This window comes from Megascapheus bottae, chromosome 8, assembly GCF_031878675.1.
Source record: "Megascapheus bottae isolate mThoBot1 chromosome 8, mThoBot2.hap1, whole genome shotgun sequence".
Taxonomy (NCBI): domain Eukaryota; kingdom Metazoa; phylum Chordata; class Mammalia; order Rodentia; family Geomyidae; genus Megascapheus; species Megascapheus bottae.
This window is the reverse complement of record NC_143516.1, coordinates 37,230,815-37,250,577: the sequence shown is the minus strand read 5'-3', so window position 1 is coordinate 37,250,577 and position 19,763 is coordinate 37,230,815. Positions and strand designations below refer to the sequence as shown.

The window sequence follows — 19,763 nt, the reverse complement described above, 5'->3', positions numbered from 1 at the left end:
ACTACACAAACACATTCTGTAGTCAGAAGGGTAAAGGGACATTTGAAGCAGGAACTGCCCTTGAGGAGACCTTTTTCTGTTTAAAGAACAGTGCAGTGAGAGACCACACAGTAGAAGATAACAGAAAATACTTTCTGTGCCTTTCCCCACCTTCTGCTTTCACCTTCTCTTTTGTTCTCTAAGGATATCTGTTATAATCATTATTCTGTATAATTCATAGGTGCATATCAGGTGGCATATCATATTTCATTTATTATTTTATCTACTATAATTGCTCTCTTTTCTATCATGCCACTGGATTTTTAAAATATTTTATTTACTAAAGATATTAAAGGTATGTTATGGAAAATTTATTAGGGACTGTAATTTAATTCTTTAATTCTGATTTTAATCCTTATCAAACTGATTGAATAATATTCCTTTGGGAGCATAATGAACTTTTTATTAAGTTTTAAGGAGAAAACAAACTAAAAAAAATTTTTTTGTTTTGTTTTTTGGTGCTGGACCTAGTGTTTGAACTCAGCCTAGTCACTTTCCCTGAGGTTTTCTACTCAAGGCCAGTGCTCTACTACTTGAACTACAACTCCACTTCCAACTTTTGGGGGTAGTCAGTTGAAGAGAAGAGTCTCACAGCTTTTCCTGTGGGCCTGGTTTTGAACCTTGATCCTCAGATCTCAGCCTCCTGAGCAGCTAGGTTTACAGGCATGAGGCAGTAGTACCTGACTGAAAAGAAATGATTTTTAAAAGATTTTTTAAAAATTTTATTCTTAATGTTAATCACAATGGACTTTTAGGTAATTTAAAATAAAATTGACTACCAAGGCATTTTATTTAAAAAACTAATGACCTTACAGCTCCACTTCCAGCTTTTGTGGTGGTTATTTGGAGATTAGAATACCACAGATTTTCCTGCCCAGGTTGGCTTTGAACCACAATTCTGAGATCTCAGACTCTTGAGTACTAGGATTATAGGCATAAGCCACTGGCATCTTGGCCTTTAAGAAATTCTTAATTGTAGGCAAGAATGATGTGAGATTTGAAAAAATCCAAAAGTGATATACTATTTTAAATATTTTCAATATTTTAATTTTTTTCTGTCATAGTATAACTCAAAATTCAAATTTTTACTCTTATTACTGATTCCTAAATTATCCAGTTTTTCCCAGGTTTATCTTTTAGATATTTTTGAAATTTATGTTTAAAGATTTTTAAAACATTTTAATGTGAAAAATTTCAAACATATCCCAAAGTAAAACAAACACTATAATGAAATCACCCATTGTGTTTGAGCTTTTAGTGATATACAATCCCAAATACTACAACTGCTTATTCAGTAGATAAATAGGAACTAAAGAAATGTTATTGTTTAATATATACTTGCAGAATTTATATAAATCAAAATTTTAATAATATCCAATTATTTTTCAGTCTATGACAAGTCTTATTACAAAAGCTTGGTGGTGGTCAGTGTGTGTGTGTGTGTGTGTGTGTGTGTGCGCGCGCGCGCACATGTGTGTGTGTGTATATATATATATATATATATATATACATATATATATATTTTTTTTTCCAGTCCTGGGGTTTGAACTCAGGGGCTAGGCACTGTCCTTGGATACTTTTTGCTCAAGGCTAGCATTCTACCACTTGAGCCATAAGGCCACTTCCCGCTTTTTCTGTGTATGTAGTACTGAGGAATTGGACCCAGGGCTTTTGTGCATACTAGGCCATGCTCCTGGCCCTGTACTTTTTCTCTTTTAATATTTTTTACTTTATTGTAGAAGTGATATAGAAATGGGTTATAGTTACATAAGTCAGGTAATAAGCACATTTCTTTTTGAACAGTATTACCTCTTTCCTCACTTTCTCCCAGTTTCCCTCCTGGCTCCCCTCCCCTACAAGTTGTATAGTTCATTTCAACATAGTGTCTAGTGAGGAACCTATTTTTTTCTATGCTGGAAGTTAGGGAGGTGAAAGAGTCAAGATCTCCTGAAACAGGGATCCTGCCCCAATTGTTCCTACCTCTCTCAACAAAAGTAACAGGCACTTGTACCACAGAGGAATGGGGGTGAGGGAGAGATCAGAGTACATTCTGGCCATATCATTCTGAAATCATTTTTCACTTTTTCTGCTAGTAGAGTTTGTTTCTGTACTTTAAAAGAAGTTTTTAAGTACAAAAGAAAAATGAAAATTTTCTGTATAAAATTAAATATTATGTAAAGCTTATACAGACTTTTAAAAATTGTCTTACTTCTGGTGTAGGGGAAAATCACATTTATTGGCTAAGACAAGAAGAAAAGATTCATGTATGTTAAAATAATAAAATTAGATTATAAACATAAGTACTAAACTGTCAGTAAGCTAAAACTAGGTTGTTGGAATAATGCTAATAATGAAATTTTAGAGTATATGACGATAACAGATGGAAACAGATAAGCTACACTGCTGCTGTCTGCCAATCTATACTTTCACCCTTTTAATTTCACTTTAAATTTTACTCTTTCGAAGACTTTCTTCTCCAAGCCAGTCCTTGGAGGCACAACACTCTGCTAATGAATTTCTCCTCATCTCAGATTTATATGTAAAATACAAAGCGCTATAAATATGCAAATACTTTATGGGTCCAACAAAAGGAGCAAAATTCAGAAAGAATGGAGCAAATGAAAATAGGCTTTTCAAAATTAGGAATCCTATATATTATACTGTTCTGTAACCTGAGCAGGGCACTTAAAACTTTCCTGGATGATCTGTAAAATGAACTTAGTTGACATAAATTAGCCTATTTCCTTCTGGCTCTGAAAAAAAATTTCCATGCTGCAAATAGTCATACTAGATCCTGGAAGTCTTCAAATGCTAGTGCAGCAGGTAGATTTCCTGTCAATTAATATAGGCTCCAATCTTACATGCCCTCCAGAGAATATATATGCTTGCGAGTGACTCAACAACAGATGCTCAGAGCTAACTACCTCCTTTCACAGAGGAAGTAATGTCAGTAGCCCTTATATTCAAAGAGATCCAGGCATACTTTGTGTGTTGACTAAACTTAATGTAGCATAGTGTACAACTTCCCCACAATCTAGATTGAGATTTGGTCTACTATGTGTCAAGGAATACACAAACTACTACTTTATAGAGGCTACTATACTTGTCCTCACAATAACCCTGAGAAATGCGTGTTCTCCTGGTTTTACAGATGATATTTCCCAAGAACTAGTTAACTGAAATAATCAATGATATAACTGGATTCAAACATGCTATGAGAATGAAATTGTGGTTTCCTGCATTGAACCTACCCGCAAAGTAGTTACAAGATATGGGCGTTATGAAGTTCAATTGCCACTCCAGTTTCATACCTACCAGCAATTCAATACAACTCTGACTCCTTTGTTTGGAGAGCCTAACCTCCTCCTACAGTAATAAGAAAAAGCGCTCATGTCTCCAAAGCAGCTCACTCCTAATCCAACGTGAGGGTGTTCCATATTTCCAGCCCAGCTCTTCATAAGTCTCTCAAAAGTTCCCCGGAATTTTCATAATATTACTTAAACTAGGCATTTTGTTACTGCAATAAACACCTAAGACAACCAACTTTAAAAGAGATCATAGTCGCTTGGGTCCATTATCTATGCCCATCACATTGGAAGCACATGGTGGAATAAGCTGTTCAGGTCATGGCAGTTAAGGAAGCTGAAGACCAGCATCCCACAATCCCGTTTGAGGGGACCTAAAACCTCCCATGAGGGCCCACCTGTTAAAAACTCTACTACTTTCCAACAGTGCCATGGCCCAAACTGTAGTGCCAAGACCCAAACTGTAGCACCCAGACACTTCTAATTTATAGAGTCAACTGCTGTGAGTGCCAGAGGATAAGTTTCCAGTGGACTCAGAGAAGAACTTCTCAAGATGGTAACTTGAGAAAAATGAAAATAAAATCCTGAAGAACTGCAGTTGTCAGGTGATTCTACAGGGAGTCTTTAGCCTGCAAGACCTTTCTTCTGCATCAGTAACATCAAAGGTTAGTTGCTCTAAATCTCTAAATTCCTAACAGAAGATGAAAGGATATCCAAATTTAAGACATTAGGCTCAGAAATTCCCAGAAATAATTTAAGGCAGTTCTTTACATACATTCCTAAGACTTACATCTGGGAATTTATTAAAAATACAGATTCTTAGGCCTATGTTAGTCCTATTGGATCAGAAGTCGGGCCTAGAAATATGTGGTTTTTAAATTTTTGTTTTTAAGTAGTTGTACAGAGAGGTAACCATTCCATAAGTCAGGTAATGAGTAAAATGCATCTTGATCAGTGCCACCCCTTCTATCATTTTACTTATTTATGCATTTATTTACTTATTATATACTTATTTATACATATATACTTATACCAGGAGCATAGTGACGAACAAGTTAAGTAACATTTATTTCCATTCTGTAAAACAATGAAAAGCAATTTGGGATAAATAATAAAGTATGCAAATTATAAAATTCTTATTAGTTTAAGCAGTTGAATCAGTTATAAATGTAGACACTTTGAGTTTTTTTATTTTAAATCTAGATTACTCCACATAATGCCTTAGTCAAGGGATTCAGGTTTGTTTGGTAAATATTTTTAACAAGTAGAAACTTTTTTTTATTTCAGAAAATAAGCCTTACTCATTATATGCACAAACTTCTGGGCCTTGTAATCATGGATTAGGCCTAATTTGAATTTTTTGCATTGTTTCAGCAAACATTTTTCAAAGTATCTATGTCTGCCAAATGTTAAACCTGCCTGCATATGGCTACATGGACTTTGCCTAAAAGTGAAAATTGCCCAGATGCTGGTGGCCCAAGCCTGTAATTTTATTTACTCACGAAGCTGAGATCTAAGGACCAAGGTTCAAAGCCACCCAGGCAGACAAATCTTAGAGACTCAACTCCAGTTAACCAGCAAAAGGCTGGAAATTGAGGTGTGGTTTGCGTGATAGAGCATCAGCTTTCAGCAACAAAACAGAAAGTGCATGAATTTAAGCCCCAGTACCAGAACCTCCCTCCGCTTCCAATATATATATATATATGTATATATATATATATATATATATAAATACTGAAAAATGGCATAGAGCCATTTAAAGCCAAAACTGGAACTAAACACAATAAAAAGTTCCACCGAAGAATTATCACTACTTTTCTCTACCTTTAAATGTAACTCAGAATAGCATCTAAAGACTCCTAATTGTGTCTTGGGAACCCAATGAGGTTAGTTTTGTTCATTCATATTAAATGTTAGCTTAGTTGTGAATAGTTACAGTGGTTATTTTGTAATATTTCATTGCCACACATGAATGATAATTATTAATAGGGTTTGGCCTAATTTTTTGTAAATGAAGAGAAGGAAGAGAGAGGAAGCTTACCTTATTATTAAAAATATGTCTATTGTAGTGATAATTGGTCTTTGGGAGAGATTTCAGTCTTGAAGCACCTATTTAAAGATTCCATAATACAAGGATTTGGTCTAGTGAGACAATTACAGAAGATGTAGACTGGAAATACACAAACATGTGAATGTAGTTGAATAATGTTATAATTTAGGTATTAGCCCCCTTTTTTCCAATACAAAGTTTTAGGAAAAAAATATTTTCAGAGAATCAACACATTGTGCATGTTTTGTTTTTCTGTTTTCCTGAGTTTTATCAACAGACAAAGCATAAAATGATAGTCTCCTATTACCTCATCAGATATTTTACAGCTTTGAATGTATATTTATGGTATAATTTATAGCCTTATTTCCTTGAGATTTTGTTAAAAGAGATATCTGTAGTTTATTTTTTTATAATCCACAAGCTTCCTATGTGACATGTTCATTAGACGGCTTCATAGCCTTTTGGAAACATTTTTAATATTCTAGCCTCTTATAATAAGCATTTTTCCCTCTATGACATTAATTTCCTCCTTAAGGTTTTTCACTTCAGCAGTAATCTTATGGCAAATGGGAAATACACATAATAAGCTCATTTAAATTTATAATGCACTGATTCTTTTTTGAAGGTATTCTTGTAATAAGAAATTCTAAACAGAGAATCTCAGTTTTGCAAATGTTCAAGGAAGCTACAAATCTGCCAACATTCAGTTCACTTAGCTATACATTTATCTCTAGGAAGGGCAAGATTTGCCCTCTCCTCAGAGTTGTATATGCATAATAAGGATGGACAAATATTGATAATTACATAGATTTAAGAACAAAACGTTAGAGGATTGTTTCAAGTGTGTCTTGGGTTAAAGTGGCGAACCTTGGTAAATCTATATCTGTTCTCCTAATCTATTGCTTCATAGCTTCTTGTCCTCAAGCCACCAGGAGTTTCTCCCTTCTTCCTTTTCAGCGCTTGTTCCTACTTCCCTGAGAAATAAGGGTAATCAGAAAACTCCCACATACCACCTTCCCACCCACCACATACAGTCACTTACCTGTTTTATGCACATACTCTCTGCCTTCCTTTCTCTTCCTACGAATGAAAGGTTCCTAGCCCTTAGCTTTATAACAGTGTACTAGGACCTGTCACTTTTCTTACTGAAAGATAGTGATTTAACAACTTTCTCTTCTCTCTGCATCATCATTTCTATTCAATTAGATTATCTTCCATTTGAATGAACCATAAACCACCTTAGTAGAAGCAACTCTTAGGTTTCTCTGGGACTCTTGGAGTAGCCTCTTGATTTCTTTTGAACCCCTGCTCCTTTCCAATCTGTTCTCAAAATGACTACCAAAAGAATTCTGTTAAAATTTAAGATTTTTCTCACTTAGCTCAAAACTTCCAATGGCTTTACAGTTGCTGAGTATAAAAGCTAAAGTCTCCATTAAAAAATAAAAAAAAAGTATTTGGTCTTTACTGTCCTTTCCACAACTCATATTTCTTTATCATAATATCCATTCTCGCCCTTGGCTATTCATGCCTTGAATATCTAAGCATACTTCTACCACTTGTACCAGGTTTTCACCTGATTTGCTCTTTCCTCATATATCTCCTTATTAATGAGCCCTTCCTTTCCACTCTAGAACTGATTCCTGAGTGTAGCTCAGTAGTAGAGCCTAACAATTTGCAAGACACTGAGTTTAATCCCCAGAACCTGGTAGGTGTGGGTTAAGGGAATTAGACATTTCATTCACCACCCCTGCTGTAATTATAGTTATCTCCATTTTGTGAAACACCATACATATTTTTACTTGTTTTTTATAGACTACATCCCTTAATCCCATATGCCAAGTAAGATTCATGTATGGTTTTCTTTCTTTTTAACTTTTCGGAGTGTTGGGGTTTGAGGGCCCACTTTTGCGTGAGTCAATTTTGCTTTTGTTATTTTTCAGATAGGGTCTCACTTTTTGTCTCAGCAACCCTAGACCACGACGTCCCTGCTTTCTGCATGGCTAGGATGACAGATAGAAGCCATCTTATCCAGCCACATCCAACATTTTATTGAACATATTTTGAACTTGAAATGGACTCACAAGTCCCTGGGATTCTGTTGTGTTATATAATTTCCATTATCCATTTTCCAGGTTTACTGATCTATATATAGTACCTAATCTCTTATTGTAAAACACATGCAGTGAATTTTTTTTTGGTGGGTCATCAGGCTTGAACTCTGGGCCTGGGCACTGTCTTTAGCTCTTTAGCTCAAGGCTAGCATGCTACCACTTGAGCCACAGCACCACTTCTTGCAATGAAATTTTATTTCAGGTAATACATTTTTTTAGCTCTAAATTGTAATTTTATTTGTTGTTGTTTTATTAGTAGGTGTTTCTAAATTATTGCATAGTTTTTCTTCATATTCAAAACATTTATAAGAGCTATTTTAAAGTCTTTTTCTATTTATTCTACCATGTCTATCAATTCTGAGTGTGTACTAGTAGATTTTATTTCAGCTATGGAATTGTTTTATAGCTGTTTTGTATGTCTAAATATTTTATGTCTAAATTTTTATTGGTGCTGGACACGGAGATTATGACATTGTTGTATGCCTAAATTTTCTTATCTTCCTCCCAAACATATTCTGTTTTAGCAGACAGTTAATTTATTTAAGATTAGGTTTAACCTTTCAACCTTGGTTTTATGCTTTGTTGAGGTAGTTCCACAGGGGAAGATGACAAAGTTTTTCTTTAAAGAGCCAGATGGTAAATAATTTGGGTACTATAGGCTTCTTTTGCATATTTGTCCTTTTTCTTTATTTAACATTCAAAAACTTAACATTTAAAATATAAATAACGTACTTTGTAGGCCATGGATTTATAAACCATACTGAGTTGGATTTGACTTAGGCAATGAACTTGCCTACAATTCTTATAAAGAATTCTTTTTTGGGGGGGGGGATAGGACTTGAACTGTGGGTCTGGGTGCTGTCCCTCAGGTCTTCAGCTCAAGACTACTGCTCTACCACTTGAGCCATAGCACTACTTTCGGTTTTCTGCTGGTTAATTGGAAATGAGTCTCATGGACTTTAATGCCAGGCTAGCTGTGAACTGTGATCCTCAGCTCTCAGCCTCCTGAGTAGCTACAATTATAGTTATGAGCCACCAGTGCCTGGCCTTTTAAAGAATTCTTTTTTGCTAAACTTGTTTATTCTGGAATTTGTCTGGTCTTAAATGTTCATTTTTCTTTGATTAAAAAAAATAATAGCTTGAGTAGTTCTCTGTATTTCAAGCATTTAACTTTTGTTTATAAATTCTACATTTACCTTGTTATGTATTTTCTAAAAATGGATCATGGGGCTTGAATTTGACCTGGGTGCTGTCCCTGAGCTCTTCAGCCTAAGGCTACCACCCTGCCCCTGGGCCTGGGTGTTGTCCCTGAGCTCTTCAGCCCAAGGCTGCCCCCCTACCCTTGAGCCAAGCCCCACTTCCCGTTTTCTTAATTGGAGATAAGAGTCTCAGATCCTTTTGTGCCCAGGCTGGCTTTGTACCTTGATCCTCAGATCTCAGCCTCCTGAGTAGCTAGGATTATAAGTGTGAGCCACCGAGCCTGGCTTCTAAAGAATTCCTTAAGGAAACTTAGCCATATATATGCTGAGTATAGCCTTTCTGAGCACCCATTAAATGCCCCTATGTCAATTCAGGAATGTTCCAGGATCTCAGATTTTACACTCTGTATAAGCCAGTAAATGAACTTTCCAATTTCACAGATGGATACAGAAGGCATGAGACTTGAGAGTTCTAGTTAAGAAGCAAAGGACCTTATACACAGCACAGCAGATAACATGGGCTTCATAAAGGTATCCCTTTATTCAAGCCTCATGGGAGTAATGTAGAGTGAGTTATGGTGAATATTTTATATAAATGGAGGGCTCTTTTACATTTAAGGACCCCTGAGTTTAGCACACCTCTAATTTATAAGCTGCTAGAAGATCCTCCCAACTTTACCCTTGAAAGTCAATTCTTATCTAGAAACAAACATGCCCTTTGATCTGGAGGGTAACACTGTATTTTCCAAAGTCTGTTGTCTATACTTGGGCTGGTTAATTGGAAGTGGAATCTCTCTGAGTTTTCTACTGCTCTGGCTTTAAACTTTGATTTTCTGGATCTCAGCCTCCTGAAAAGCTAGTATTACAGTTTTGGTTCCTGTAATATGAGACATTTCACATTTAAAACCTAAATATCTAAATTTCATGCAAAACAAATTCCTGTCATAGTACAAACCTAATCTAAATAACCAATATGTTTGCAGCAGCAAAATATTGCTCACCCTAGCCATCTTAACTTTACTTACATATATTCCCTTCATTCAGCTTTGGTTTTCTGTTTTTAATTAAAATGGGAGAAATATATGTGACCATTCCCTTTGACACATTTTAAAACTGGTATCATTCTCCTTATGGCTAGTCTGATTTTAACAAAAATAAATATGTGAGTTAACTTCATATGGAAAAAAACATGGAACATTTTATTATGGAACACTTTCTGTTCCACAATCAAGGACAAATTATTAAGAAATTACTTCCATATTATTTTGTCTTGTTAAAGATATCTAAATAACTCCATAGGTGGCTGTTTTGTGATTCGTTACTTGGTGTGTGGAAGAGTTACAAAATGAAATGAGAGAGCTTTGATTCAACAATTGAGAACATACTTTACTCATTTTACTAGGATTAAATGCCACAGGAGCAAGTTATGTGCTAAAATTAGACATGGGGATTTGACCAATTGCTGTACAAGTTATAGTCTCAAGTCTGTTGGTTCAAATCAGGACACTGAAATGTGAGAATATAAGTCACTTATGCCATATTCTTATGAGGCCATTATATTACGATCTCCTTTGCTGATCTATCAAAGCTAGGATTTCCTCTACATAACATTTGAATGATTTGTTTTCTTCTTTTTCATATGTGAAAAGAATCTTTGAAAATGATATTTAAGTTTCGAATGGCCTCCATGACCTCTCATCCATAAAATACATGTATATTTTAGAAAGTGAATCCTGTGAATAGCATACTAGTAATAGCTACAGTTTTAGAAAATTTATGGGAAAGGTAATATGATATAGGAGAGAGAAAAATGAGTCATAGAGTCAGACTGAATTCTAGCTCGACTGTATAGGGTCTCTGAATAACCTTGGCAAAATTACTTAATCTGAGTCTCAGCTTTCTTACCTGCTTAAAATAGAAAAACAAGCAGAAAATATTATGTGCTGAGAAATTATTAGTCTCTCTGCCCCTTCAGGAGACATTTAGATATGCTGGTAGACAAACTTTATTAACTAAATGTTTATTATATTGCCAGGCATTGTGCTTACATTCTAATTTAGTCCTAACACACAGGAAGCACTGAAGCTCATATGGTCCTTGTGAATATCTTTAGACTTTACTTACCTAAATTTACATAGCTAGGAGGAGATAGAAGCAAACTAGAGCAAAGTGAACTTAACCACTATGATTTCATCCTCAAGAAATTAAAACCTCTTGGAGATATTCTGCCAGTTTAATGCTGTTAAAATTAATTTTACACTTATTGCCATAGTTAATCTTAATGCTTATATTACCTTGCTAATGACATTAGTACTGCCATGACAAGTACCATAGCTTAAACAGGAGAAAATTTTCTTGCAATTCTGGAGACTGGAAATTCAAGATCACAATGTTGTCTGGTTTCAGACTGCTTTTCATGGCTTGTACATAGCCACTGCTCTGGCCTAAATGTTTATGTTGCCCAAAATTAATTAACTGATACTCTAACCTTAAGGCATTGTTATTTGGACATGTGGCCTTTGGAAGGTGGGTATATTATAATGGAGAAGCCCTCAGGAGTAAGTAGTTCCCTCATAAAAGAGATTCCATACAGACCCTTCTTGACCCCATGAGAACACTGCAATCCTTAAACTGCCATCTGTAAGAAAGTGGGTGCTCAGCAAATATCTTGTATCTTAGATTCTCCAAAACTGTGGATAAGAAGTATTTGTTTATAAGCTACACAGTTGTTAGTATTTTGTTATAGCTGCCTAACTAGACAAGACAGCAGCATTTATTTATTGTTATTGTTAATTATTTTGGCTTGAATTTTTTAAAAGACAGAGTCTTACTATATAGCCCAGGGTAGCTTTAAGCTTGTGATCCTCTTACCCCCTCCCTCCCTAAGTTTTGAGATTTACAGGCAAATGTCATCATGCCCAGCCTGTCAGCTATCTTTGTGCTATGACTTCACATGGTAGTCATTCTGTTCTGTGTCCTAATCTCCTCTTCTTATGTGGACACAGTCCCTTTAGATTAAGAGCCACCCTCATTTTAACTGAATCGCCTCTTTAAAAACAAATGAATTCATGTTCTGAAGTAGTAGTGTTAGAGCTTCAACATATGAACGCAGGTGGGGGAGGGTACAATTCATCTTGTAACAATACATTTATAGCATAAAGCATATGATACCAAGTAAAAAGAGTAACTACAGTTATAGACTGTTTATTGTGTGTGAGATGCCATTGAAAGCACTGTATGTATATATATACATATATATATTTGCTTATTCAATTCATAAGAGGTGGATGCTATTTTCTCCTAATTTGTTTTGAGATGGGCCCAGGAAGATGGGACAGGGTTTGCTGGGCAGAGAAACTAAAGGCATTTGGGGATTTTTTTTTTTTTGCCAGCCCTGGGCTTGGGCTCAGGGCCTGAGCACTGTCCTTGGACTTTCTCAAGGCTAGAGCTCTACCACTTGAGCCTCAGCACCACTTCTGGCTTTTTTTCTATGTATGTGGTACCGAGGAATTGAACCCGGGTCTTCGTGTATGCTAGGCAAGCACTCTACCACTAGGCCAAACTCCCGGCCCTGCATTTGGGGATTTTTAAAAAACCTTTTGGGTTGTTGAGATAGAATCTTTCTATGTAGTTCAAGCTAACCTCCAGCTTCAATCCTCCTGTCAATGCCTCTTGAGTGCTAGGATTATAGATCTGTACCACCATGCCTAGGGGTGAAGTATTTTAGAGAAGATTCAACATCAACTGGGGCATAAAGGCAAGAATAAGCAGAGCATGTGCAAATAATGAGGAATCATCACTCCGAGAGCTTTAGAAAAGTAATAGTATATACTTCACAATGAGTGAGGTCAGACTATAAATAAAACTCTGACTATGCTGAAGGTCATCACTCGTGTTCTGTTAATTTGATTGCTCAGACTCAAGTCTCTATACGTGCTGTTAGGTAAACACATCAACAAAATGATGTGTTTTGCATTAGTAATAATATGCTTGTTATCTTCAAGGTTGCTCAGACTATAACATGTTTTGTGAATCTGCTGAGTTGTGATATGTCTAATTGAGCTGGGACATCAGGCAGCATTTACCCCTAAATCTTCACTTAAGCCTAGCCAAAGCCATAGAGGTACTAAGTGGCTGACTAGAATCTCAAGAGACTGCCACTACACCGTGAAGGCATACCACCCAAGCAAGTTTTACTGAATGAACAAAATCTGCATGCTTTGCGTTTTATAAGCTTGAAGAGAGAAGAACCCTGTAAAACTTGGAGACCCCTATGCCATCTTGTAGCAGTAGAAAGCAACTTAGGAGTCTTAACAGACCTTTCTTTTGAATCCTTGACAGGAAGTCCTGTATAACTTGAAATAATTACTGAATGCTCATGAGCTTGCTTTTTACTTTTTAACCTTTAAAAGTGCTCAGAAATCACACTATTGCTCTAACTTTCTTCCTTTACTTTTGCATCTTTTGTCAGTCCCTGATAAATAATTTTTTTGTTCTTATTTTAAATGTTCTCTGAGGCCGCAAGTTTGGCTTAGTGTTAGAGTGCTTGCCTAGCATGTACAAAGACCTGGGTTCAATTCCTCAGTACCATATACATAGGAAAGCTGGAAGTGGTGCTGTGGCTCAAGTGGTAGAGCTCTAACCTTGAGGAAGCTCAAGGACAGTGCTCAGGCCCTGAGTTCAAGCCCTAGGAATGGCAAAAAAGAAAACAAAATGATATAAATGTTCTCTACTTTTAAAGGGTGGGATGCATTTCTGTTTAGGATGCCTGCAGAACCTGAAGAAAATAAGAGAAAACTGACCCTGTTCTTTTCTTCACCTCATTTCTATATTTGTTTATTATATATATTAGTTGTACATCCCCTCTAGGATTCTCCTTTATTCTACTTAAAGCAATTCAGCAAGTCTCGTTCTATTTTCATACACAAACTATTTTCACCATATTCATTCTCATTCACCCTCTGTTAGCTCTAGTCCCTCACACTAATGTCTACCCTCATACCTCGCCTATTTTTACTTTTATGTCATCTGTTTTTAAAATGAGTATTCATTGTAATGAGGGGTTTTACCGTAGTAGTTCAGATGTGCATTTATTGTTGTATTATGTTCAGAATCCTCTCTATTGCTTATGCCACCTTCACACGTAGTTAAAATATTTTTCAAAATTATTCACCTTTCATCTTTTTTCTTTGGACATTTTCTGAACATTTTTTGCTCAAGGCTAGCACTCTGCCACTTGGGCAGCATCATGTCCATGTGTATGTGGTATTGAGGAATGGAACGAAGGTCTTTGTGAATGCTAGGTGAGTGCTCTACCATCAGGCTACACTCCCTACCCTCACCCTCCATCTTTTTCCTCTCCACATCTTTTAATTCCCTTGAATAGTCCTATACTTAGGACTATGTTTGAGTATGTGTGCATACATATCTACATACATACATGCATGTTGTAGGAAATGTTAGGCCAATGACTGATAGGGCTTGTTCAAGGCCTTGTTGGGGGACAGACCCGGTGGGTTGCCCCAAGCAGGAGTGGGGGCAGCAGCAGTGGACAGGTATGGGTGGAATTTAAACAAAATTTAGGGGGAAGTCACATGGATAACATTACACGGACCATGGAAATTCGGAGGTACAGTCAATTCTGAGAAGAAAGTATTACATGGGTTTCAGGACTTGGATGGAGAGTCTCATTCAGAGGAGCAGAATGACACTGATGCAACCAGGACTGGAATTTATACATCACACTGGGAAAACAGCATAGCATCAAGGAAATAAAAACTTCAACAAATTTTTGTAAACACATAGGGACACAGGTCAGGGATTTAATTGGAAAGCTGACACCAAGGCCTTAGACATGTATAGAGGTATATACATGTCCACGAATATATAGGCCTTTCAGGCCTAGCTTCCACACGGGGTGGCCTTTTGAACTAGGTTCAACATGATCTCCAATTCCACCTATTTTTCTTTTTGCTTGTTTTTGAATCCTAAAAATAACTGCTTCATGAAAGCAAGGTGATTTTTTGAAGGTTATATTCCTGTTATTTAGAAACTTTCTGGTATATTGTTCTTATCTGCTTTTTCCAGACACATTTTCCCCTATCTGAAGCAAAGGAGACATTGGAGCAGCTGCAACAAACAGTTGTGGCATTTCCATGTCATCTACTCCACTGCTTTCCAGACTGTCCCCACCCTCTGCTCCCAGTTGTCTCACTCTTCAAAATGGCTCACTGTTCCCTTCTGCTCAGTGCCCTGCCTCAGTTTCTGTTTTGTGCCTGTATTTATTTCAGCAACTTTTGCCTAGTATCCCCTGGGTTTATTATTGGGTTTTTTGTCATTCTTTGTAGTGAAAAATATCATGAGTGAAAACATTTGTATCTTATGGATTAAAAAAAAACTAGATAGAAGATAGAAGTTTATCAGCTAATATACAGTGACTTGCTGCCCTACTAGTTTCCTGCTTGTTTTTGGTAGCACTCTCTTCTACATCAGTATAATTTTATATTTTAATGCAGAGACCAGATGATTATGACTCTAAGGGGAAGCCCTTTTCATAAATAAATGATTTATTCATCCTATGCACAGTACCCAACTATCTAGTACACAATCAAACTGTCAGAATCTATAGTTAAGGGATTCTTTTTTTTTAATGTATAGTAAATATCTTGTCTCTTTCTAAGGTAGAACTATAGTAGGTACTGAAGAGATAAGTTCCTTTGACAGAGATACGTTTCCTTAGAGAAATTTACATCCCGTGGTTTTTTTTGTTGTTGTTTTGGTGTGGTTTTTTGCCAGTCCTGGGCTTGAGCTCAGGGCTTGAGTACTGTCCTTGGACTTGGACTTTTGCAAGGGTAAAGCTCTACCACTTGAGCCTCAGCACCACTTCTGGCTTTTTTTCTATGTATGTAGTACCATGGAATCGAACCCAGGTCTTTGTGCATGCTAGGCAAGCACTCTACCACTAGGCCAAACTCCTGGCCCCATTTCCCATGTCTCTTAGAGAAAAGCAACCTCACTTTGACCACTTCTTTTAATGTTGTTGATTTTGTACACTTAGAAAATGGTGTTACATACCTGATAATGTAACTGTAACCCCTCTATATATCACTCTGACAATAAAATATAATACAAAAAAAGAAAATGATGTTACAGGATCTGGGAGTTTGGCCTAGTGGTAGGGTGCTTGCCTAGCATGCACAAAGATCCAGGTTTGATTCCTCAGTACCACATACATAGAAAAAAGCTGGAAGTGGTGCTGTGCCTCAAGTGGTAGCCTGAGAAAGCCCAACGACAATGCTCAGGCCCTGAGGTCAAGCCCCAGGACTGGCAAAAAACAAAAAAAAAATGATGTTAAAGTCTGTCTCTTTAAGATACTATTATGTTGTTTAAACCATATATATTTGGATAATACATTATCCAAATACTAATACTATCCAAATACTATTTAATATACTTGATTTATAACATATTACATGTACCAAGCACAGAAAACAGGTAAAAATAATAATTTTGCTTTTATTGTACTAGCAACTAGTCTGTCTTACAAAACAATATAAATCATCTTTCACCACTGCTTGCCAGAAATAATTTAGGGATTACAAAACCTAAATTGTACCTGCCCAGAACTGCCAATAATATCTTCCAATAATGAAAACTACTGACTGTACTCTCCTTACACTTCTTCCATATCTTTAGAAAAATGGAACTGATAATTCAGCAACACAGATTCCACAATTTTTTTAAAAAAGATAAAAGAAAGAATAGGAAGAGGTTATTGAATTTCTTTGGGACATATGAAAGGGCAAACATTAGCACATAAGCCAAAGTAAATAGGCTGAAATAAAGAAATATGCCTGCATTTGCTAAACTGGATTGTGGGTTTGGTATATGTTTTGCTTAATTGTTTATTTTCTCAAATAAGTACTTCAAGTTGCCCTACCTAGAGATCAGTATATCAATATATTATATGAAAAGAAGGCCCACTAAATTGCTTTCGTAATATCACAACATGTAAGTTGTCATTGCCTAGAAATTTAAACATAATGTATAGAATTGAGAGCACACATTTTATGAAGAATAGACAAAAAAATAGATCAATTAGACTTCAATTAGCCTAGGCCAAGTGTGAAAATAGAAAATCACAAAGATTCTACAATCCATATCTTGTTAGAGGCACAAATTCCACATATAATCTCCCAATGAAATTGTTATTCTGCCATTGTTTTAAATATTTAAGGTTTAGGGATACTCATTATTTACCAATACAACTTACCTCAAGCTCTTTGTGGGGAAAAATTTCTATTTCACTAGAATTTGCTTCCTTAGAAAAAATGTTTTATGCCCATTCAGTGGTGTCTCATGTCTTTAATTGTAGCTACTCAGGGGGCTGAGATCTGAGAATTTGGGTTCAAAGCCAGACAGGAAAGTCCTTGAGACTTTTATCTCCAACTAACCACCAGAAAACTGGATGTGGTCCTGTGGCTTAAAGTGGCAGAGTATTAGCCTTGAGCAGAAGAGCTCAGGGATAGTGCCTCGGCCCTGAGTTCAAACCCCATCACAAAACAAAACTTGTTTTATTGGTAAGGAAATTGAGGTACTATGAGATTTAGTTATCTGTCCAAATGCTCCTACCAAGTTAATAGGAAAAAATAGATTTCAAATCTTGAACTGTCTGAACTACAAAAGCAGTCTTGCTTTTTTTTTCTTTCAGATTTCTTTTTTTTAAATTTATTTTTTTATTGTAATTAATAAAAGGGTTACATGATATTTGCCAGATAGAAGGTGTATTAATTCACATTTGCTTTTTTTTTAAAAGATCTGCTGTAAATTTGGCTACAAATGGAAATGACATATTTCCCATCTTATGTGATAATTACATCGATCTAGAACCTTCTTGCTATAAATTGAACCTTAGAATATGTGTCTCTACTAATGACAATTAATCCTATTTTTCTCCCAGAAATGTCAGAGGTGTTACAATGCTACATGAGGTGACTCTTCCAAGTTGTTTGCTAGATACAATTACGGTCATATGAATTGCTATTAGCCAGGCGGAGTCTCTAGGCGCAATGTCTGGTCACAAGCCATAGGGTAGTGCTTCCATGAGTCAAGTCTCTTGGCAAGTTCCCCTGAGGTGCAGCTGTAAGGTGACCCAGTGCAGGCCTGTGGCCAGGGCCCAGGGCTCAGTGCCAAAAAACATGAGCCGACATTGACACTAATCCCCAAAGTACTGAAATTGGTCTCATTTAACATTTCATATGAAAAAAATTATTTGTCCCAAGAACCACTTCTGTTTATAAGCTCTTAGGAAAAATAACTATTTGGAATGCTTTTCAGTTAACTGGAGATAAAAGCCTCAGACTTTCTTGTGTGGGTTGACTTTGAACTGTGATACTTGGATCTCAGCTGCCTAAGTAGCTAGGATTACAGGCATGAGCCACCAAAACCTGGCTGAAACCTGAAGTATTTCTTAAAAGTAACATTTCACATGGTTAGGGAGAACCAACATAGTAAAAATGGCTATACTGCCAAAATGGATATACAAATTCAATGCAATCCCCATCAAAATCCCAAAGACATTCTTTACTGAAGTAGAAGATACAATCCAAAGATTCATATGGAACAAGAAAAGACCTAAAATAGCCAAAACAATTCTAGGCAAAAAGAGAAATGCTGGTGGTATTACAATACCAGACTTCAAACTCTACTATAGGGACATAATAACAAAAACCACATGGTATTGGCACAAAAATAGACCAGATCAATAGAAGATCAATGGAACAGAATAGAAGATCCAGAAATAGAACCACATACCTATAGTCAACTTGTATTTGACAAAGGGGCCAAAGATATACAGTGGAACAAACACTATATTCAATTATTGGTGCTGGCAAAACTGGGCAGCCACATGCAGAAAACTAAAAATTGACCCTAGCCTTTCACCATGCACAAGCATTAACTCAAAGTGGATCAAAGACCTCAACGTCAGACCGGAAACTGTGAAACTGCTACATGATAAAGTAGGAGAGACACTGGAACTCATAGGCACAGGCAAAAGTTTCCTGAACAGAATCCCAGGGTCACAACAGATTGGAGAGAGACTCGATAAATGGGACTACCTAAAAATAAAAAGTTTCTGCACAGATAAAAGCACAGCCACAAAAGTAGAGAGACAGCCTACCAATTGGGAAAAGATATTTACCAATAATACATCTGACAAATGCTTAATATCCAGTATCTACAGGGAACTCAAGAAACTAATCCTCCCTGCCCCCAAACTCAACAAACCATTCACTAAATGGGCAAGGGAACTAAAGAGAGACTTATCAAAAGAAGAGATTAAAATGGCAGAAAAGCATATGAGAAAATGTTCGTCATCCATGGTCATAAAGGAAATGCAAATAAAAGCAACCCTAAGATACCACCTTACCCCAACAAGAATGGCCAAGATTTTGAACTCAGACAATGATAGATGCTGGCAGGGTTGCGGAGAAAAAGGAACCGTACTGCACTGCTGGTGGGATTGTAAACTAGTTCAGCCACTCTGGAAAGCAGTGTGGAGGTTCTTAAAGAACTGAAAATTGACCTCTATGATCCCGCCATACCACCCTCAACATCATAACCCAAGATATTATAAGGACACCTGGTCAGCTATGTTCATCTCTGCACTATTCACAATAGCCAGGCGATGGAAACAATCCAGATGCCCTACTACAGATGAATGGATACAGAAAATGTGGTATATATATACAATGGAATTCTATATAGCCAACAGACAAGATAAAATAATGGCATTTGCAGGGAAGTAGGTGAATCTAGAGCAAATCATGTTGAGTGAGACAAGTCAAGACCAAAGGAACAAAAGGTGCATGTTAATATGTGGCTATTAGATCCAAACAGTGCAAGAAAGAGGACTCAGTATTTGCATACCCAATGCTATGGACATGGTATTGGACATATAAACATAGACATAAAAACTTGTGACTCTATAGACATAATGTTTTATTACATAGATTAATATGTATCTATGATATACAAACCCTTAGCCTAATTTTGATTA

The 19,763-nt window shown here is 36.4% G+C and overlaps 1 long non-coding RNA gene across 2 annotated transcripts in view; it reads left to right on the top strand.

The window, feature by feature from the left end:
* The window catches only part of LOC150059791 (uncharacterized), an 89,806-nt gene that overhangs the window by 12,856 nt on the left and 57,187 nt on the right, over positions 1–19,763 (top strand). The window lies entirely within an intron of this gene.